This window comes from Triturus cristatus, chromosome 6 (assembly GCF_964204655.1).
Source record: "Triturus cristatus chromosome 6, aTriCri1.1, whole genome shotgun sequence".
NCBI lineage: Eukaryota > Metazoa > Chordata > Amphibia > Caudata > Salamandridae > Triturus > Triturus cristatus.
Genome location: NC_140589.1, coordinates 1,371,496,772 through 1,371,520,865, shown reverse-complemented (window position 1 = coordinate 1,371,520,865; position 24,094 = coordinate 1,371,496,772).

The following is a 24,094-nucleotide window of genomic DNA, read 5'->3' as shown; positions in this document are numbered from 1 at the left end:
TCTATATACATGGTGACAGGGGACAATGGCACAGAGCACAACCTACGCTGTAGACACTGAGATTGGCCACGTTTATGATGACACATACACCACTGAGGAAAAGGTGCCCCAGGGGACAGTAGTGGGCACGCAACTACATGCTACTGAATGGTAATGACTGCAACACACGTCACCATCCCTGCACTATGTGTATCGCACACTCATGCACATCATGTCACAGGCCACTACATAGGACATGCGCGCTGTAAGGCATGACACATGAGAGACCAACTCCCATGTCTGGAGTCAGCATCAGTGCCAACTGACATGGAACCCACATGCAGTGAACTTGACAGTGCACAGGCAAGGTCCCACAACCTGTTACACACCACCCCCACACATGATGCTACAGTCATTGTTCTCGTGGACAAAGCGCCAGCCTACATCACCTTGTGAAGGAGTGACTACACACAGACCAGGGAACACATTGCAAGGAGGGGAAGGGTGGCAGGGGCACAGCGCTATACTGGGGCAAACAGGATCTGCACAGCACCTTTAAACCCTGCCAGTTAATTCATGCTACTGTGCCCTTACAAATGCCGGTGACACACAACGAACACACATGTACCTACCCCCTTCCGGCTGCTGCATCGCCTGTAAGCGCCTCTCCAGGTCTGGAAAGACCACCGGCAGCACACGCCTGTGGAGGTGGCTCAGACGGCGGCGGCCGCGGTTCTTGTGGCTCTCAGGTGAGTCCCCCAGCAGGAGCCGTGCAATCCTCCGCGTCCAGCACCGGATATCCTGCCAGCGTTTTCTCACCTGGGGCAGGCTCCGCCTCCGACCATCCACACCCCTCACGGCACTGACGGCGGTCAGCCAGATCTGCTACTTGGCAGTGGCGCCTACCTGTGAGGAGGAACAAGTGACACCACATCAATACACCAGCCACATGTCACAGAGAGACATATGGGTACAAATTAGCTGGTTACAACAAGGCATGTCATGCAGCCAACGCATTGCACCTTTGTCATAGGGACATCATCCCCTGGTGAGGGAAAAAGCAGTACGTGCCACAGTGGGTACACAGGTGGAATGATGGCAATGTCACAATCAATGATCAAGGCTCACACTGTGCATCACACCCACCCCTCCTGTCTCAGGGCACTGCTGGGAGTGATAGGCCCCCACCCCTCCTGTCTCAGGGCACTGCTGGGAGACATCAGGCACCCCCCCCCTGGGACCCCCCCGACAGAACATGGCATGTGTGTTACACCTGGACGCAATGGCAGAAGTCACAGTCACAACATAGGGACAGTCTGTGGCAGTGGCCTATGCACTCACCTGATACCCTGGTCGCCCATACAGCATGGAGTACTGTGGGAGGATCACATCCAGCAGAGCCATGTTCTCCTCCAGGGTGAATGGCTGTGTCCTCTCCACAGCCCTTGACATGGTTCCAGGGAATCAGTAGCAGCAGCTGGGTCGACGAATGCAAAGATGTGCAGGCAAGTGTTCCCTCATGGGACCTGGCTGCCTTATATGTGCCCTTCTGCCCAGTCTCATGCACAGGAGTACAGAGTGATTGGTCACTCACATTTGCATCCTATGTTTCCACCAATCCCTTCAAACCTAGCAGTCTGTGGGTTCTCTATCGGTTTCATTCTCCTGCATGATGTCAGCCCCACAAACACATTGCAACAAAGTAGAAGAATTCCAACTGACTTCTGCTGTGCACCTTCCAGAACAATTTCGAATTTTGAACTTGGTCTCCATGACAACCAGCATGCATGTAGGCCTTAATACTTGTCCCCTATGTAATTTGGAGCATCACACACAGGTACGGTGCGTTTCGGGGCCCTAGGGCACCCCAAATGCATGGCAACGGCCCGTACATGCATGCCTACGCTCTCCATCACTACGGGTCTGCACGCGTATGCGTACCCGTAGTCTTACGGACCGTACACACGCATGTACGCTCTCTATCACTATGGGTCTGCACACGTATGCGTACCCGTAGTGTTACGGACCGTACACACGCATGTACGCTCTATATCACTATGGGTCTGCACGCGTATGCGTACTCCTAGTGATAGTGAGTGTACATGCGAGTGTACGGTCCGTACCACTACGGGTACGCATACGCGTGCAGACCCATAGTGATAGTGAGCGTACATGCGAGTGTATGGTCCGTACCACTACGGGTACGCATACGCGTGCAGACCCATAGTGATAGTGAGCGTACATGCGTGTGTACGGTCCGTACCACTACGGGTACGCATACGCGTGCAGACCCATAGTGATAGTGAGCGTAGATGCGAGTGTACGGTCCGTACCACTACGGGTACGCATACGCGTGCAGACCCATAGTGATAGTGAGCGTACATGCGTGTGTACGGTCCGTACCACTACGGGTACGCATACGCGTGCAGACCCATAGTGATAGTGAGCGTACATGCGTGTGTACGGTCCGTACCACTACGGGTACGCATACGCGTGCAGACCCATAGTGATAGTGAGCGTAGATGCGAGTGTACGGTCCGTACCACTACGGGTACGCATACGCGTGCAGACCCATAGTGATAGGGCCGTACACACGCATCTACGCTCACTATCACTATGGGTCTGCACGCGTATGCGTACCCGTAGTGCTACGGACCGTACAAATGCCTGTACGCTCGCCATCACGATGGGTACACATACGGCAGCACTCCCACAGTGATTTGGGAACATGCACAGGCCCTCTCAGCAGCAGTACGGCGGTTTTTACACATCACTGTGGTGATAGGCGACACACATGTAGGAATAGGGCGGACATACTTGTCCATGGATGGACATACTTGTCCAGGAATGGACATCAAGGCATCGTCTGTGCATTACTACATGTGTGGGGCACAGGTGTCACAGGCTGTGATGTGGAACATGCCTCCTGAGTGGAGAAGGCACCAGATGTATGATGAGATGTGTACATGTGTACTGTGTGAGGGTGCAATGTGTGCCAGGCATGCCCTTGACTCCTTTGACATGTGTGCATGTGGGACTGCGCACTTGGGGTGAGCGTCACTGGCATGGCACGGACACCAACACACGGAAGTGTCCCATGATGCCCGGTACAGGGGTCATGACACATGACTTGTCACTACCCACAGTGCACAATGTGACTATGTCATATATGTGTCCGGGATTTACATCAGGTTGATGTTGTAGCACCCTCAAAAGCTGCAGCCGTTGCAGCAACCAACATGTGGCTGTGTGTAGATTGTCATTGCACACTGTTCCCAACACCATGCCACATGTGTTATCGGATGTGAGGTGCACATGTATGCATGGGACACGGAGTAGCGTGACAAGGCCATGTCAGCAAACTCACAAGGAATGTGTGGTGAGTCATGACATGTGCACCTTCATGGCAAGGTGTGTGGGCTGGACTAGTGTAATGTCATGTGACCTGTGGCTCCAGTGTTCCGCTACCAGTCTCTGCAATCGGCATCACACTTCTGCTGATGTGTGGGTGTATGTCACTCCTGTCTTGCGTCGGGCAGTGCACTTGCACTGGGACACAGCTATTTCCATGGCGTGGCATGGGGAGGTTCTCAATCACCGTGTGTAGCTGGGTCTTGGAAGGAGTGTCACCTTGCATCCATACGTGTCCTGGGCATGTAGCACATGCCTGACTCCCTATGTGGCATGTGTGTATTGCCAGATTTACATGTGCTCAGTAGACATGAGTTGTTCTCGTAGTGCACTCACTCTTCCTTGTCACTTCCAAATTACTGCAGATCGCCTCCGGTTGCCCGAAGAATTCCAGACTTGGCTACCATGCAGGAGAATGACAGGATCCGGCTCTACCGCTTCACCCAACCGTTGATTCTGGAGCTGATGGCGAGACTGGCACCACACCTGCAACCGCAGCACAGGTATCCTACGGCACTGACACCCCAGCTGAAGGTAATGGCTGCCCTACATTTTCTTGCCACGGGTACCTTCCAAAATACCATAGCTCATGTTGGTGGCATGTCCCAGAGCATGTTCAGCGGTGTGCTGCATGATTTCTTGGAGGCCATGTTGATTCACCTGGATGACTTCATCAAGTTCCCAACCCCTGAACAGATGACTGAGGTCAAGCGTGGATTCTATGCCCTGGGAGGGATGCCCCATGTCATTGGGTCCATAGATGGGACACATGTAGGTTTGGTACCACCACACGCACGGGAGGTGGCGTACCGCAATCGGAAGCACTACCACTCCATCAATGCCCTTGTGGTGTGTCTGTTTAATATGGTGATTTCACATGTCTGTGCTCGTTTCCCAGGATCAGCACACGATGCCTACATCATGAGGCGTAGCGGGATGCCTGATATGATGATGCAGCTGCGCAACGAACGGGCATGTGTTGTTGGTGGGTACAGTCTGTCTGTCCTGTATTCTGTATAGCCGACCAGCACGACCGCTACACCAGTTCTAACGATGTCCATGTGCTTCCCATGTAGGGGACGCTGGCTATCCCAACATGCCTTGGCTGCTGACACCTCTCCGCAACCCCATCATGCCGGCCCAGCTCCGCTATAACACCGCCCATGGCCGGACAAGGCGAGTGATAGAGAGGACGTTTGGCATGCTGAAGAGCCGATTCCGGTGCCTCCACAAGACCGGCGGTGCACTCCCTTATGCCCCGGCGAAGGTCTGCAAGATCTTCATGGTCTGCTGCATGCTGCACAACATGGCAGTTGAAAGAGCTGTGCCACTCATCCTGAATCAACATGACGAGGACCATCCACCCGTGGAGGACGAAGGGCTTGGCAATGGGGCTAGTGATGTGGAGGATGTGGAGCCGCAAGAGGACATCCGGACTCGGCTCATACGCGACTTCTTTGCTTAGTGGTGAGTACCAGGGTCTGAGTGTGCACGCATTGGTCCCCGTGTGGCATGCGTTGTGATGTGTGTCTCCACCTGCATGTATGGCACGTGGGTCAGAGGTGTGTGTGGGTGTGTCACTGGAGTGATGGTGGCAGTGATGGTAGTATTTCCCCAGTCATAATTGTGACCTAGCATGTTGTCATCCATACATGTGTCGAGTAACTGCACATGCAAGTGGCTGTGCTTTTTGTGGCTGACTTCTTGTGTGTCTCTCTTCCCCAGGTACCTGCGCATGCCGTTTGCTGGTTGCATTGTTGTGGCACTGCTATTCCTCATGGACATGACATCGTGGGCTGACTCAGCGTTACAGGCACGGACACGTTTGGAAGTCTCCATGGGGTAAGGGATGCATCTGGGGTGTATTGGGTGTGGCAGTTGTTCACGATGTGTGCACACTACCCCGGTCGGGGTTTGGTTCCTCTGCAGACATGTGGCATCCCCATGGGACACGACATGCAGCTGGGTACACCTGAATAGATGGGCTGCCTGGTTGTCAGTCATCAGTGATGGGATAGTGGATTGTGATGATGGCATCAATGTGTGTGACACTGCCCTCGGACACATACGGTTAACATTGTCTTGACATGGCGTGGGACTTCCACATCAGCGGATGTATGGTGTATGGCAGGCTCTCCGTGAGCAGCTGTGGGTGTTTAGCTGTTAGCCGACGCTTGTGTGCCAGTTCCATGGCTATCACGCATTTGTGCTGCAGAAGGGGGGTGCCAGTGTTGGAGCCACATGTTACTCCACATGATGTGTTCATGTGTACTTCAAGTTGCCTCTGCAATCCCAAAAACATGACTAAGAAAGGTGTCCCTATGCCTCCAAGGTGCCTCTTCTCAGTCAATGCTGGTGTGTTGGCACGGTGCATCCTGCATGTCTGGCATGGTATTCCCTGATTGTGGCTATGTGTCAATGTGTCGAGTGGCAAGATGCAAGCTGTGTGTGTGTGCTGAGACTGTGTATTGGGCATGATGTCCATGACTGTGTGGGTATTGTGACATGTGCCATCCCCATGCATCCAACGTTGTCCATGACCCCATTCTCTGCATCCACCGGACTCAAGCTTGCAGGACATGGTTCTGCCACCTGTCTACACATACCTGGGTGCCCCCCAGGACACGGGCCAGGATCCCTGACCTCTGCGCATGACTGTTGCTGTACTCAATGTGTCTGTCAGCACGGTTGTTCTGCCACCCCCTCAGCTGGTTTTGACCATCACGGGTGTGTATGGTGCTCCATGTCTGTCTTGCCTAATAAACTGTGACCCAGGTGTCCTGTGCCAGACTCAGGCCCCAGGGTGTGGATGGTTGAAGTGAACAGATGACTCAGGCATGTTTAGACTGTACAAGACACATGTTAGGTAATAATGCTACCAGCAGGCATCTACTCTTAATAGTGTGATTTATTATTGGGGGGGGGGGGACAAAGTGAGGGGCTTTCCGGGATTAGGGAATCCAAAGTTCAGTAGGGGAGTTGGTGTCCTTGCCATTGGAAATCCTCAGAGTCCATGCCACAGTCTTTGTCAACATTGGTCAGCCAGTGACCAGCAGGGCCATGTGGCAGAGAATGTCTCTTGATGCTGTGATGCTGTTGCTCCAGTGGGCCAGGTGCCAGGCCAGGTGTCCTGGGAGATGGTGATGTAGCAGCCACCCTCACGGTCCTTTCCGTGGACGACCCGGCTTCCTGCGGGGAACCTCAGCAGCAGGCCGTGACGACGTCTGGGATGCTCCGTCGGATGTTTCCTCCTCCTCCTCATGATCCCTCCCTGTGGGTGGTGATGTTCTCCGCCTTCTGGCACAGGGAGGGTCGGCCATGGTGTCGGCCATCCGACGGAGTTCAGCGTGAATCCCCTGGGACGCCGTCACTTGCTCAGCCTGTCTGTCCTCCATCCTCCGTTGGTGTACCTGTAGACAGGCTATTAGCTCCGCATGTTGCTGGGCCTGCTGGACCTTGATCCCCTCGAGGACGGACACAACCTGGGCCATGCCCGTGGTGTCCTGTCGGTATGAGTCCAGGATGTTACGGACATGGGAAAATACCGGATCCCCAGCCAACTGGTCAGGCTCGCGCCTCCGCCGTCCTCCACTCCCACCACCCCTGCCCACTTGCGTCTGGCCTGCACTTGTGGGAACATCGGGTCTCCGGGACCCCTGAGGGGTGGCATTGGCGTTGTCGCCTGCCTCCTCCTGGGTGCCCGGGACACCGTGTCCCTCCTGGCGAGCCTGGCTGCATTGTGGTGTTGGGGCAGGGATCCTGGGTGTCTCCTGGGATGTGGCAGGAGTAGGGGTGGTGGTTGGCACGGTTGTACCTGACGCAGGTGCTGCAGGTGGTTGGACACCAGAGGGGCCAGGTCGGTCGGGGTCGTCCGCAGAGTGGTGAGAGTGGTCGCTGCCGGTGGGATCGGTCTCCTGCAGATCCGGGTCCTGTGAGTGTTCCCCCCCAGTGTTGGGGGGTGCAGCACGACGTTGACCTGTGTGTGAGAGAGAAAATGTTAATTTTGATCCATGCAACATCCATGTTTCATCCGTTACAAAGTTGGCACATTTCCTCTTGGAATTAGGATCTGTCTTGCATTCCACTCACAGTGCACTTGTGCATGGGTGTGTCCCTTGGGCACCAATTTGGCCCCTTTAACTATGTGTGGCACAGTCTTACTTGCTGCGTCAAGTGTGACTGCAGTCAGCAGTGGAGTGTGCATGTGTGGCGAGCCATGTATTTGCGCCTTCCTTGTAGCACTGTACATGTGCACATAGAGTGGATCCACACACTTATATGATGCAGGTGGCTGTCCTTGTGCTCGTGTACAGGTTGTGACATGGCCCTGCGTTTTGCCATGATGAAGAGGGGGGGTTCTGGCACTGGCCACCCTTGTCTACATGCACGCAGTCCACCTGCTGACGAGCAGACATTCCCACACACCAAAGGACTGATTTGCTCTCCCTGTGTCTCCCTCCTTCTCTGTCCCCCTCTCCCTCCCTCTCTGTCCCCCTCTCCCTCCCTCTGTGTGTCAGCCTCCTCCCTCAGTCCATCTTCCTGTGTCTCCCTCCCTCTCTGTCCCCCTCTCCCTCCCTCTCTGTCCCCCTCTCCCTCCCTCTGTGTGTCAGCCTCCTCCCTCTGTCCGTCTCCCTCCCTCTCAGTCCCCCTCTCCCTCCCTCTGTGTCCCCCTCTCCCTCCCTCCGTGTGTCACCCTCTGTCACCTTGGCCCAGCTTCCTGGGCACACACTGTTAGCAGATCTTTGAGTGGCCCTTGGCCTGTTGATGTGAGTTTGTTTCTGATCTCCAGGCACCCATTTTGTCTGCTGTGTGTCTGTGCGCTGCTGCTGTGGTGGTGTGTGCTGCCACTCTTTCACAATGTTGGCTGTTCATTAGCTGCTGTCATGTGCAAAACAGTGCCTTCACCCCCATGTGTTGATGCAAGGCGTCCGCCATTTGCTGGCAAGTCATTCCTGTGTTGGGTAACAGTGTTTGTCTGGCTGTGACCTAGGCCATATGGGCAGAGGGCATTGTTGTCTGCTTTGGAGTCGCACTATGTGATTCTTGGTGCCCAGCCTCCCACCATCCGGGTTACCGAGTCATGTGTTGTTGTCTTCTGTGGCCTGTGACTTGACATTGTCCAGCTGGGTGCATGGGGCATGGTGGCAGCAGTGGCATGTGCCTGCTCATGGAGTGTGGTTGAGTCATGCGATGGCTTGTGGTGGTTGCGTGCCTGTTATTAATTTTGGTTGTGGTTGCAGTTCCCCCCATGTGAGGTGCGTTGTTTGTGTACTCACCTGGGTCTCGGAGTCCTTCTACTCCTTCAACTGCCTCCACCGGCAGTATGGCCATCACCCTCTCCTCCCAGGGATGGTACTGTACGGCTCTGCGGGAGGGCCCTCCTCCGGTGGCGTTGGCCTGGTCGTGTTCCTCCTGCCTCTTGGCTCTGACCCTCCTCCGCAGATCGTACCACCTGTTCTGGCAATCCTGCTTGGTCCTCCTGGTGTCCGCAACAGCATTCACAGCATCGACGATGGTCTGCCACATGGATGTTTTGGCTGCCTGGCTGGTGCTTCTGACCAATGTTCCAAAGATCTGTGGCTCGACTCTGAGGATTTGATCAACAAGGACCTCCAACTCTCGGTGACTGAACTTTGGATTCTTGGTAGTGGGCATGGTGAGGGGTGTGGGTGGGGATGGTGTGGGTGTGGGGGGTGTGTGGATGTTGGGGGGGGGTGTGGATGGTTGTGTGTGTGTGTGAATGTGATGAGAGGGTGTTTGTGAGGGTGGTCGTGTGAAGGTGTGCAAGTGTAAGATGTGGTGTAGCTTGTAGTCTGGTTCTGTGGTGTCTGGCAGCAGTGAGTCTGTTGCAAAGGCTCATGGTTTGTGTGTGTGGGCCCTTTTCATTGGTCCATGGGTGGGTGTGGCAGTGTTTGAATTTTGGGTGGGTGTGTTATAAGGAGTGGTGGTGTATTGGGCCTCTGTTTGTTTTTGACAGTTGCAGGTCAGTGATTGTGTTATTTTAGTGGTTGTTGGCCATGTTTAGTGGCTGTGTGCCTTTCGAATGGTGTATTCTTGTGTTGTTTTGTTTTGTCCTTGTTGTGTACGTGCGTTTTGAGCGTGTGTACGGTGTGTACATGGGCCATTTGGTTGTACGATTATGTCCTTGTGTGTGGCTTTGTACGACTCGTACATGCGGTTGTGATGTTGGGGCATGGGGTGCGCTCCGTACTTAGGAGGTTGTGTTGGGGGTGCGCCAGGAACGTACTGGGGTGTAGGTACACGGGGGTATGACACGTACTGGGGTGGGGGTACGACTGGAACGTACTGGGGTGTACATAGACGGTGGTACGACACGTACAGGGGTGGGGGGGTGTACATTGACGGTGGTACGACACGTACTGGGGTGGGGGTACGACTGGAACGTATTGGGGTGTGGGTAGACGGGGCTATGACACGTACTGGGGTGGGGCTCGAACGTACTGGGGTGTAGGTTCACGGTGGTACGACACGTACTGGGGTGGGGGTACGACTGGAACGTACTGGGGTGTACATGGACGGTGGTACGACACGTACTGGGGTGGGGGGGTGTACATTGACGGTGGTACGACACGTACTGGGGTGGGGGTACGACTGGAACGTACTGGGGTGTACATGGACGGTGGTACGACACGTACAGGGGTGGGGGGGTGTACATTGACGGTGGTACGACACGTACTGGGGTGGGGGGGTGTACATTGACGGTGGTACGACACGTACTGGGGTGGGGGTATGACTGGAACGTACTGGGGTGTACATGGACGGTGGTACGACACGTACAGGGGTGGGGGGTGTACATTGACGGTGGTACGACACGTACTGGGGTGGGGGGGTGTACATTGACGGTGGTACGACACGTACTGGGGTGGGGGTACGACTGGAACGTACTGGGGTGTACATGGACGGTGGTACGACACGTACAGGGGTGGGGGGTGTACATTGACGGTGGTACGACACGTACTGGGGTGGGGGGGTGTACATTGACGGTGGTACGACACGTACTGGGGTGGGGGTAGGACTCGAACGTACTGGGGTGTAGGTTCACGGTGGTACGACACGTCCAGGGGTGGGGGTACGACTGGAACGTACTGGGGTGTAGGTACACGGGGGGTATGACACGTACTGGGGTGGGGGTGGGGCTCGAACGTACTGGGGTGTAGGTTCACGGTGGTACGACACGTACTGGGGTGGGGGTACGACTGGAGCGTACTGGGGTGTACATAGACGGTGGTACGACACGTACAGGGGTGGGGGGTGTACATTGACGGTGGTACGACACGTACTGGGGTGGGGGTACGACTGGAACGTACTGGGGTGTACATAGACGGTGGTACGACACGTACAGGGGTGGGGGGGTGTACATTGACGGTGGTACGACACGTACTGGGGTGGGGGTACGACTGGAACGTACTGGGGTGTGGGTAGACGGGGCTATGACACGTACTGGGGTGGGGGTGGGGCTCGAACGTACTGGGGTGTAGGTTCACGGTGGTACGACACGTACTGGGGTGGGGGTACGACTGGAACGTACTGGGGTGTACATGGACGGTGGTACGACACGTACTGGGGTGGGGGGGTGTACATTGACGGTGGTACGACACGTACTGGGGTGGGGGTACGACTGGAACGTACTGGGGTGTAGGTAGACGGGGCTATGACACGTACTGGGGTGGGGGTTCGACTGGAACGTACTGGGGTGTACCTAGACGGGTGGGGGTATACATATACGGGGGGTACGTGTCGGACGTACGGGGGCTGGGGGGAGTGTTGGGCGCGTATGCGGGCACATGTCTCCATGGTTGCTGTAGGAGTTCGGTGCGGACGGTGTTTTTTCCATACGGTTGTAACCTCGGACGCACGGGATGGATCGTGATTCCTCGGTCGGACTTGGATTTTCACGTTTGTAAGGTAAATCGTCCGAGGACGTGTCGGACACATTTTCCGACCCGAGGACATGTGGGGAATGATTCCCAGTGCGGTTCGTATGGACTTTTTACCATGCGAATCGTGATTGCCAGTTCGTACGGCACTTGTACGATTCGTACGGTGAAAAGACCCGATACGAGTCGCACATGGGAATTTTTTACCGGATCGTGATCGGCACCCAAGTCTTTACCGCGAGTAAAATATTTGTTTTTGTGGTCTTTGCTTGTTTTGTGTAGTAATGAGAGTGTTGGTCTGCGAGTCACGCACTCGTGTTTTTAATCTATTTGTCTTTTCCTTTTCCATGTTTTTCCCTCACTCACAGACTTTGGGTGAAGATATTAACTACACCAGTTGATGGAGGGTATACATGTATGTTTCTTTTCTCCTATCTATTGATATATGGAAGTCATGCTTGATTAATGTGATGTAACATGTCAGACACATGCTTTTAAATGCTTTTTTAACAAAACAGGTCTAAGATGCACTTTCTCGCATGACGGTTAGTCTGTATATGAGTCTGTTGAGTATTGTGTCCCAAGTCCCTAGTCTGTTTTTATTAGATGTCTTTCTGTGACAGCATTTGAATGAATGTTTGACTTAATGTATATAGTAACGGTATAATGTGGTGTAATAATCTCTTCATCTTTATGTGTACGTGAATTGGTCATTGAAGCCTATGTTTATGTGGAAGGCATTGGCTGAGCTTGTTGAAAAGGAATAAAATTAAAGAAAATAAAACAACTACAAACAGTGACTGTCTCATCTTGTTTATCTCCAAGTCGTTGTTTGAAATATTGCTTCCTATGAATTGGTTACTTGTTGCCTCTCAATTTATGTCCTATTGGTAAATCCAACACTGGAATCAGTGTGGGTTTATCAATATGAGATGTTTGATACCAAACATCCCTATTTTCAGCGAAACCATCATGTAGCTGGGGAACTCGTTTTCACCAGTGTCCAACATATATTCTAAAATTGCTTGGAAACAGGTTCTGCGCACACGTTAGAAATAAACACAATGTAGTGAGACAGAAGGGTATGGTCGAAAGTACGAAGGAGGTCTACACCAGAAATGTCTTGGTAGATTTAATAGTGCGTATCTTCAAATGAAAAGGGAACATGAGAACAACCAGCCGACACGTGTTTCGTCAACGGGAAACCACCTGTGACTCTTCAGGGCTGGGAAGGACACAAAGAAAACAAATAAACATACAAAAAAAAAAAATAATAATAATTTAAATGGTAAAGCAAACAAGACTATAATGAGATTAGCACTATTATCAGAAACAGTTTCAATAGACACTGGAACACTCTACTCAAAGACAGGACACTGAGGGAATTCATCACCACCAAGCCTCAAATCACTTTCAGACGTGGGAGAACCCTAAGAAATAGACTCAGCCCCACAGTCCCACGCACCGCCATAAGCACCACGTGGCTCACTCAACATACCAAAGGTTTCTTCAGATGTGGTTGCTGTGGTGCTTGTAAATGGGCACTTCACGGCATCAATACGTTCACTAGTGCAGCGAATCAAAAATTTGAAATCAGGGGCAACATCAACTGCAACACCAAGTACGTGATTTACATCCTGGAATGCACGTGTAAAAAACAGTACGTGGGGAGCACCATCAGACCATTGAAAGAACGCATCCTTGAGCATGCTAGGGCAATGCGCAATTGTGATGCCAGATATCCTATGGCCATACATATGATGTCTTGCCCCACCCAGGGTGCACTGAAGAAACTCACCTTTTTCGGAATAGACACTACACCACCAAATGTCAGAGGTGGTAACCGAGAATTGAAACTACGTCGCCTGGAAGCAACCTGGATCATGCGCTTGCATACCGTGAGACACGGCTTGAACATTGACCATGAGTTACAGTACTTTCTAGGCTCTTAATTTTGAGACTTTGCTGCTCTCTCACTACTAATTGACATCCTTTCTTGTGGTTATTTTTGATATGTTCATTTGAATATTCCTGTTTTATGCTTTTTACTTGCACCGACCTGTGCTTTTGTTTATGTTGCGCTTTGTTACATTTGCTTATACTGTTTCCACTCCCCCCTCTTGTCTTGCCACTGTTTTCTATTGACTACCTTTACTCCATTCTCTTTCCCTTTGTACGCCTAACTTGTGATGTCTCCCCTTCTCGCATTACCAGCGAGTGTTCTTCTGTTTACTTTGCACCACTGGCAGCACTCTACTTCTGTGCCTCTGGCGCCAGCGAGTGCTATTCTGCTACTGATGCCTTTTTTCCTACTCCGTCTCCCGCTTGTGTCTGTCTCTTTTAATTCACCACACACCATTCACCTGTTTCGTTTTTCACCCCCGCCACCGTCATCTCACTGGATGCTCTCATCCTCACTTCCGGTCCGCCGGGTTGGCCCTTTACGGTCTAGTCCTTTTCGAATCCTTTATATTCACTTCCTGCTTCCACCATGCTGAGCGCGAGACGATTCCTGCTCGTTGCCCGGACCCTATGGTAAGCACTCTACCTTCGCCCTCTACTTAGTGACTCCCTTTTCACAGACCCTCTTACACGCACCTTTTTCCTCCCGTAGATCTCATTGTGGAGTGACTTACCCGTCATCCACGCATCCCAACGGATTTTACCCGCCATTTCTGTCTCTGCCGTAATTTTGAGCCAGAGACCACTTGTTGTTCTTTCTGCGCCTACGGTAAGCGACTCCTATTCTGGCCTTCTCCTTTCTTATTGCCCGGCTTTTGTTCTCACTCCTTTCTTTTCATCATAGTGTCAGATCCATAGTTCCCACATACCGCGATCGTTACGGTGACATCCTCACCCTTCTCCACCAATTGATCCTACGACCTGGTTACGTTTGCCAGCTTTATTCCTTTCAGGTAGATCTCTCTCACCCCTGTCTCTTGCGATCGATTTCCATATCACTTCCTGTCTCACTTTCATCCATGATGACTCTCTTGCACTGTGTCTGGTTTCGTTACATGTGCCGTTTCATATGTCGCTTACTCTTCTGATGCTTCTGCTGTTTTCTGTAACGCTACCTACCCGTTCCTTTTATTCGTGGACCTCTATACCTTATACTATGCTCACTGACGGTGTTTTTACCCTTTCCACGCCATTTTCTGTTATTTCTTACCCGTGTGGTGCCTGCTCGTGATCCTTATGTTCGTCATCCACTGTACCAGTTCTCTGCTTGTCTGCTGTCCCTCTCTTATAGGCTTCCTACTATGGTGCCTACCACTTGGAATTTTCTCTTCAGCGTTTTCTTTTTTCACTTTTCTTCTACTTGTCTCGTTTATCCCTCACCACATTTTTTGAATGGCAATCTCACTGTTGTGACGCACTTTGACTTATATGTACCAATTTTTGGATACCCTTTACGTACTGTGGCATTATTACTTTCAAGTTGCATTCAAGTCCTCTATGCATTTTATTTCTATACGTGTGGTCCTACAGATACCCCTATATGACCCAAATGTTGCCTGACAATTATGATTTGGCCCCTCCTTAATAATTGCCTCGCGTTAATGCTCATCTTTCCACATGTACGGACCTTTTGTACCTTTCACCCTTTGCCATTCTATTCGTTGTGTTCCTTGTCACTTCTGACCCTACTGTTTTACAGAGGGACTTCCACCTCTTGTTCCCCCGCCTTTGACCGATCTTGTTTGCTTTACCATTTACATTTTTTTTTTTTTTTTTTTTGTATGTTTATTTGTTTTCTTTGTGTCCTTCCCAGCCCTGAAGAGTCACGGGTTGTTTCCCGTTGACGAAACATGTGTCGGCTGGTTGTTCTCATGTTCCCTTTTCATTTGAAGATACGCACTATTAAATCTACAAAGACATTTCTGGTGTAGACCTCCTTCGTACTTTCGACCATACCCTTCGGTCTCACTACATTGTGATTATTTCTAACGTGTGCGCAGAACCTGTTTCCATTTGTAGTGGGTGTCTCCTACACCCCAACTCGCAGGGGTTCTTTTTCTTGCTAGGGTTTGTTTTCCCCTGATCTCGCAGCACCGTACTCACCAGTTTACTATCTGACCCTTGGTGTGTTATGTTTGAGCGCCATTCTTCCTTCATCAACTAAACCCCTCAGAGAACCTATTTTTAGTCTTAGGAAGGGCAGCCATAACACCATTACACATTATTTGATATGGATAGAGATAAGGTCGCATCAGAACTGTTTGATAATTTAGCCAAAGGAACTCCCACAGCCAGTACCTCCACCAGTGGTAACCCACCACTCAGAGAAGGACTCAGAGAAAAATTTCAGAAACTAGAAAGATTAAAAAAAACGGAAAATTCCAGATGGTGGGACAGCGCCACCCTTAAGCAATACCTTAGACTCAACCGAGTTCCCAGGGGACTCCGCTCACAGATCTTCCCTACCTTTGACGACCTTGATGACGATTTACTTGGTAAATGGGAGGAAGCTCTAACAGTGAACTCCAAAACACTCATACACATTCTCATTGAAAGTGCTGAACGTAAAGTAACTGCTTTACAATCAGAAATCACTGTTCTAGAGAAAGAGATTCAGGACCTTAATCTTAAAGAAGCCACCGAAAAGAACTATAACATACTCAATGAGATTCTGAACAAACACCAAAATGACATTAAGGATAGGAAGACCAGACAGCTCAAGAGAGACGAGGCAGACTACAAAGAGGGACGAGTCTTCACCTTTGCCCGCAAGTATGATCTACTAGTGCAAAATACTTCCCGGGGTGACACAATTTCTAGAGCCAACACGAGCACAATCTCCTCCAGTTCTTCCTCACTCAATTCAATCCAGACCAGTGATAGTGAACTTGACACCCAGGGCCCCTCTGCTGTAAGAATTACTACATCTGTTTTTTTACGAGAGATACAGGCCATACGAAGGGAAAACAGGTCACAACAGAGACTTGGCACACAGGACAGAAAACCCGCAGAGTGAAAAGAGCTGGGAAAGGAAGAATACAAGAGGAAGTTAAGGTCCGGGGACGGGAAGAAATAGTCACTTCCACCTCAGAAGTACAGGTAATCAACCTCTCCTCCAAGAACCTTACTAACGACATGATCTCCCTCCTCAGCAAAGGCCTTGATTTTAACCCTCATGAGACAGGAGACCTCTGCAGATCTAAGATTGACCTTTTTAAATTCATCAGGGGTCTTAAACTTAAAAAACACTTCTCTGCTATCTCTTCTGAGGTTAACAGACCCAAGCACACCATAGACACCACATCCTCCAGCATGCAGAGCATCAATGACATCAGAGCCACACACCTCTTACTGTCACTCACCGACACTGAGGACTCTCCCCTGAGTATTGAACACCTCTTACAGGAACTGGACATAGACACCGACGCCACCATCTGCAGTGGTCTCAAAACCAAATCTAAATGGACACCCACCTTAGCGGGAGGTAATTCCATAGATTTATTCTACAACCTTGTCTTAGAAGACCTAGATGCATATGAAAACAAAAGAATAAGGGCCACACGTAGACCTAAGGATAATCTCAAAAGGTGCAAGCGCCTGGCTCTCAAAACACTTAGTGCTGACACTGAAATTACTATCAGAGAAGCTGATAAGGGTGGCAACGTGGTGGTCATGAACAGCACAGACTACCACCATGAGATCCTCACTCAACTCCAGGACAACACTTGTTATGAACTCCTGCATGGTAATCCCACGGGCCCCTTAACCATCGTGATCAATAAGAACCTGTCAGACTGGCACACCCTCGGTCTGATTGATGAAGACGAGGCACTCTACATGAAAGTAGTAAGACCCACTTTCCCCTGGCTATATACTCTACCTAAGGTCCATAAACAAGCCATTTTTCCTCCTGGTCGACCTCTCGTGTCAGGCATAGGGGGACCCACAGAGAGATTGGCTCAATATGTTGACCTTTTTCTCAGCCCTATGGTCAGAAACTTACCCTCCTACATCCAGGACACAAAATATATTTTGGGTGTCCTTGACAACGTCGTGTGGCAACCTGATATGATCATGGCCACATTGGATGTGGTTTCTCTGTACACCTCTATAAAACCCATTCTTGGTCTAAAAGTAGTAACTCACTTTCTAGAAAATAGACCGGCCACATTGTGGCAACACACTAACATGCTTTCCACCATGATGGAAATCATCCTGAATAATAACTATTTCCTGTACGACAGACAATGGTACAAACAGATCAAAGGTGTGGCCATGGGTTCCAAATTTTCCCCATCTTTTGCCAATTTATACATGGGCTCCTTAGAGGCTAATTGGATCTGGGGCTCTAATGGGGCACAGTGGACTGACAACATCATCTATTGGGGTCGTTACATCGACGACTGTCTCCTGCTATGGTCTGGCACTCAAGACAGTCTCACTGATTTCTGCCAATATCTTAACTCCAATGACATGGACATGCGCTTCACGTGCACCTCCAGCACGAGCAGAATCAACTTTCTAGACGTAGAACTTTACGTTAGCAACAACACTCTCCACAGCCGTCTTCATCGTAAAATAACCTCCTGCAACGCCATCCTCCATGCTGAGAGTTCACACCCCTTATATCAAATACAGGCAATTCCCTACGGAGAATTCACTAGAGCACGCAGAAACTGCAGTGAAGAGAATGAGTTTGAGGCCTGTCTCAAAGATATGAGAGGGAGATTCATCAACAGAGGCTACAAACCACGCACCCTTCAAAAGGCAGCCCAGAGAATTGGGAAGATCCCAAGAAACGAAACCTTACTCAACAAAAAGAGAACCGATTCTGAGTCCCAACCGGTCAGACTCATCACTGACTATAATGAGATTAGCACTATTATCAGAAACAGTTTCAATAGACACTGGAACACTCTACTCAAAGACAGGACACTGAGGGAATTCATCACCACCAAGCCTCAAATCACTTTCAGACGTGGGAGAACCCTAAGAAATAGACTCAGTCCCACGCACCGCCATAAGCACCACGTGGCTCACTCAACATACCAAAGGTTTCTTCAGATGTTGTTGCTGTGGTGCTTGTAAATGGGCACTTCACGGCATCAATACGTTCACTAGTGCAGCGAATCAAAAATTTGAAATCAGGGGCAACATCAACTGCAACACCAAGTACGTGATTTACATCCTGGAATGCATGTGTAAAAAACAGTACGTGGGGAGCACCATCAGACCATTGAAAGAACGCATCCTTGAGCATGCTAGGGCAATGCGCAATTGTGATGTCAGATATCCTATGGCCATACATATGATGTCTTGCCCCACCCAGGGTGCACTGAAGAAACTCACCTTTTTCGGAATAGACACTACACCACCGAATGTCAGAGGTGGTAACCGAGAATTGAAACTACGTCGCCTGGAAGCAACCTGGATCATGCGCTTGCATACCGTGAGACACGGCTTGAACATTGACCATGAGTTACAGTACTTTCTAGGCTCTTAATTTTGAGACTTTGCTGCTCTCTCACTACTAATTGACATCCTTTCTTGTGGTTATTTTTGATATGTTCATTTGAATATTCCTGTTTTATGCTTTTTACTTGCACCGACCTGTGCTTTTGTTTATGTTGCGCTTTGTTACATTTGCTTATACTGTTTCCACTCCCCCCTCTTGTCTTGCCACTGTTTTCTATTGACTACCTTTACTCCATTCTCTTTCCCTTTGTACGCCTAACTTGTGATGTCTCCCCTTCTCGCATTACCAGCGAGTGTTCTTCTGTTTACTTTGCACCACTGGCAGTACTCTACTTCTGTGCCTCTGGCGCCAGCGAGTGCTATTCTGCTACTGATGCCTTTTTTCCTACTCCGTCTCCCGCTTGTGTCTGTCTCTTTTAATTCACCACACACCATTCACCTGTTTCGTTTTTCACCCCCGCCACCGTCATCTCACTAGATGCTCTCATCCTCACTTCCGGTCCACCGGGTTGGCCCTTTACGGTCTAGTCCTTTTCGAATCCTTTATATTCACTTCCTGCTTCCACCATGCTGAGCGCGAGACGATTCCTGCTCGTTGCCCGGACCCTATGGTAAGCACTCTACCTTCGCCCTCTACTTAGTGACTCCCTTTTCACAGACCCTCTTACACGCACCTTTTTCCTCCCGTAGATCTCATTGTGGAGTGACTTACCCGTCATCCACGCATCCCAACGGATTTTACCCGCCATTTCTGTCTCTGCCGTAATTTTGAGCCAGAGACCACTTGTTGTTCTTTCTGCGCCTACGATAAGCGACTCCTATTCTGGCCTTCTCCTTTCTTATTGCCCGGCTTTTGTTCTCACTCCTTTCTTTTCATCATAGTGTCAGATCCATAGTTCCCACATACCGCGATCGTTACGGTGACATCCTCTCCCTTCTCCACCAATTGATCCTACGACCTGGTTACGTTTGCCAGCTTTATTCCTTTCAGGTAGATCTCTCTCACCCCTGTCTCTTGCGATCGATTTCCATATCGCTTCCTGTCTCACTTTCATCCATGATGACTCTCTTGCACTGTGTCTGGTTTCGTTACATGTGCCGTTTCATATGTCGCTTACTCTTCTGATGCTTCTGCTGTTTTCTGTAACGCTACCTACCCGTTCCTTTTTCTCGCGGACCTCTATACCTTATACTATGCTCACTGACGGTGTTTTTACCCTTTCCACGCCATTTTCTGTTATTTCTTACCCGTGTGGTGCCTGCTCGTGATCCTTATGTTCGTCATCCACTGTACCAGTTCTCTGCTTGTCTGCTGTCCCTCTCTTATAGGCTTCCTACTATGGTGCCTACCACTTGGAATTTTCTCTTCAGCGTTTTCTTTTTTCACTTTTCTTCTACTTGTCTCGTTTATCCCTCACCACATTTTTTGAATGGCAATCTCACTGTTGTGACGCACTTTGACTTATATGTACCAATTTTTGGATACCCTTTACGTACTGTGGCATTATTACTTTCAAGTTGCATTCAAGTCCTCTATGCATTTTATTTCTATACGTGTGGTCCTACAGATACCCCTATATGACCCAAATGTTGCCTGACAATTATGATTTGGCCCCTCCTTAATAATTGCCTCGCGTTAATGCTCATCTTTCCACATGTACGGACCTTTTGTACCTTTCACCCTTTGCCATTCTATTCGTTGTGTTCCTTGTCACTTCTGACCCTACTGTTTTACAGAGGGACTTCCACCTCTTGTTCCCCCGCCTTTGACTGATCTTGTTTGCTTTACCATTTAAATTTTTTTTTTTTGTATGTTTATTTGTTTTCTTTGTGTCCTTCCCAGCCCTGAAGAGTCACGGGTTGTTTCCCGTTGACGAAACACGTGTCGGCTGGTTGTTCTCATGTTCCCTTTTCATTTGAAGATACGCACTATTAAATCTACAAAGACATTTCTGGTGTAGACCTCCTTCGTTCTTTCGACCATACCCTTCGGTCTCACTACATTGTGTTTATTTCTAACGTGTGCGCAGAACCTGTTTCCATTTGTAGTGGGTGTCTCCTACACCCCAACTCGCAGGGGTTCTTTTTCTTGCCAGGGTTTGTTTTCCCCTGATCTCGCAGCACCGTACTCACCAGTTTACTATCTGACCCTTGGTGTGTTATGTTTGAGCGCCATTCTTCCTTCATCAACTAAACCCCTCACAGAACCTATATATATTCTAAAATTGCTTCCCTGTTCACTTGCACTGACAGTAATGGAACTGACCAGCACAGGGGCATATCTGCTCATGCGGGTATTCCCCCACATGTAATACCAAGTACCCTGCCTTAGGACTGTAAAGTCTGCTGTAGGGGTGACTTGCAGGTACTACATGTAGTGTTAGGGGGCCCAGCACATAGGGAAGCATGTCAAGTTGTGTTTTCACTTTTGTCTGCACCAAAACTCCCAGCCTGCAATAGAAGCCCTGCATGAGTTTGGTGAGGGGTCCCTTAGGGTGGCACAGTTTGTGCTGCAGCCCTTGGGGGACCCTCTTCACTACCTCAGGACATAGGTACCAGGGGTACTATTTACTAGGAACTTATTGTGGGTGCTAAAGGTATTACCAATTGGGAGAACAATTGTACATTTTTAGGGACAGACCACTGGTGCTGGGGACCTGGTTAGCAGGAACCTAGTACACTTCAGTCAAAGTTGCATCAAACACCAGGCAAAAAAGTTGGGGGAAGGGGTACTGCAACAAAAGCCCAGTTTCCTACAATTACTGATTTAATGCTTCCTAGTGAGTGTAACACATTGGTGTGGTTATTATATACTGAAGAAGGAGCAGAGGGTATTTGTCTGGAAATTTGGAGAAACTTAATTCGTGGCCATTAAAACCAAGCTGTGATTTATGTGGCCTCATGTACTTTGCTAACCATGGCAGTGTTACAGTGAAATCATTTCAAATAAATCCTGCCTGAAGAATTTAAGCTATAAATGTGTCTTCCAAAGATAAGAGTAAGAAAGATGCCTCAAACAGTAAAAGGGTGCAGCAATGTGACAGAGTCCAGAGCAAGAAGGGTTGCAACTTTAAAAAAAAGCTATTTAAAAGAAACTTGTAGCACATTTAAATACTATGGGACATATTTATTAATCTTTCAAGCAGCACAGTCAGCCACCATGTTGCGATGTGCTGCATGAAACGGAATGCAGCACACGTAGAGAAAGGAAAAAACAAAGAGAAATAAAGATATTTCTCCTTGTTACGCCCCACCTGGGGAGGCATAGCATTTTGACGCATTCCCAGGTATACCAATAATGGTAAATCTGGGAATGCCCAGAATCCATGGATGGATGCGTGGGGACACCAATGTCCCATCTATTGAATGCCATCCTGAGGCATAGTAATGCAAGGCAGTGATATGCTCGGCCTTGTTTTACTCTAGATTTATCAAGCCATGCAGAGCCATACAGATCAGGCAAGAGAGTGGTGTGGGAGAAGGGGCGTGGGGAAGAGACCGAGGTAAAACAGGAGCAGCTGGACGATCAGAGTAAAAGGGAGGGGTCAGATCAGCTGACACATCAGAGGAAGAGGGAGGACGAGAGGAACAGTAGCAGGACAGAATGAAAGAAAAGGGGAGGGGACAAAGCAATAAAAAGACAAATGACCCACATAAATAACAATTATAAATAAAAAAGATATTTAAGGTGGGAAGCAGGACAACAAGCAACAAAATTAGGGGAGGGTGAAGTAAAAATAAAGCACACAGAGGAACAAGTGGGGAGAGAGGAATGAAACACATGTACTAACATGGAGTGCTGAATGCTAAAAAAAAGGAGTGCTTTAGGTCAGCTGGGGAACAATATAACTTGTCTAATCAGACCACATGAAATGGTCCTGGGCAGGACAAACACATTAGTAGGGAGGAAAGCCATAGAATCAAGAACACACAACTGAGGTAAACAACAAAGCCATCCAATAAAGAGAAAGGGGTTTACACAAAGTCCAATTTTAGCGCCATGTTTGCGTCACAAAAGTGACAGAAATCAACGTAAAATCTTTTTTTTACTAATTTACTTTCCAGCACTAAACTTGTATTGCTCTGGAAATTCCCTTGAAAATCGCACTGCTTTGAATTACTTAGATCCAAAGGGGGCGTTTCCATGGGTGCTGCATGGGCATTCCAATGAAACCACCCAAGGTTTCTGACTCAAAGTCTAATTTACTTCAAAAATTAGATAAGGTTTAGCATCAGAAAAAAGTGCCCATTTCAAACAGGCACTGTCATGGAGAAATGCTTTAATTTCTCCTTTCTTTGCTGACTTTGCATGCATGCTGCACTGTACAGCACACATACAAGGAGGGAAAAGTTTTAAGGTTAGTCTAAGCATAGTATTTTGTACTGGAAGAGTATCCTACAAAACCTATGCTAGACTCATGGATACACCCTTGCTCTATGACGCAAAAGTGTGTACGTAGCGCACTGCAGCACATTTCTCTTCCAGCAATAGCGATAGGGGGAGGATATAAATATGGCGCTCTCCTGCTCTCTCCTTCTCACGCAGCGCAGCTCAGCATTTGCGGCCGCTGCACTGCGCTGCTTGATAAACTAGTGAACTGTAAACTTGTAAACTGGGCCCAAGTATATTTTAAGTGTTGTAAACAAGAGGTCTGCCAACAGACAGATAAAGCTGTCTGTAGATTAAACCTACAACTCTTACTATGTTCTAAAAACAATTGTTTGTATTGCCTGCTTTTCAGGTTTAACATTAAAGTAACATGTAGACTTTGTCTTTTTTGTTCCCTTGAGAGCGGTTTGAGAGTCAAACTGAGCTCCCACTCAGGACTTATTGATTGTCCTTCAAGTGGAGTATTAGGCTCTTAAGAATGGCAGGGGAACAATATGTAAGTCTCTTTCTCACTTTCAAGCTTCTACTCTGCTCGGCACACACTGAAAGTCCTTGGAAATGCTGAGTGTGTCATTGTCCATATTTTGCGCATGACTTACTGATCCAAGTCCATGACTTGATTCCACATAAGAATAACTATTGGAACTAGTAGCCGAGGTATTCACAGTCTGTTCTTGCACTGGCCCCCTACAACAACTATGATTATTTAGTCATCTTTAAATTGTTCAGTATCCTACTGTGTGGCTGACGTTTGCATCTGTGTTGGAAGTGGGGAGTGATTTGGTACAAGACATGCATCAGGTGTGTCTTCACATCATGCTTTTGGTGGGTCTTGCCATTATAATGCATTCTTAAGGATGGGTTTGTGCTTTCCTTTTTCTGTATCCCATTGTTGGATTATCAGCATTAGCTGCCGGAGCAGTATTGGTCCAGTGGCGTAATAATAGCACCCCGCAGCCCCCTTGGTACAGGGGTCCCT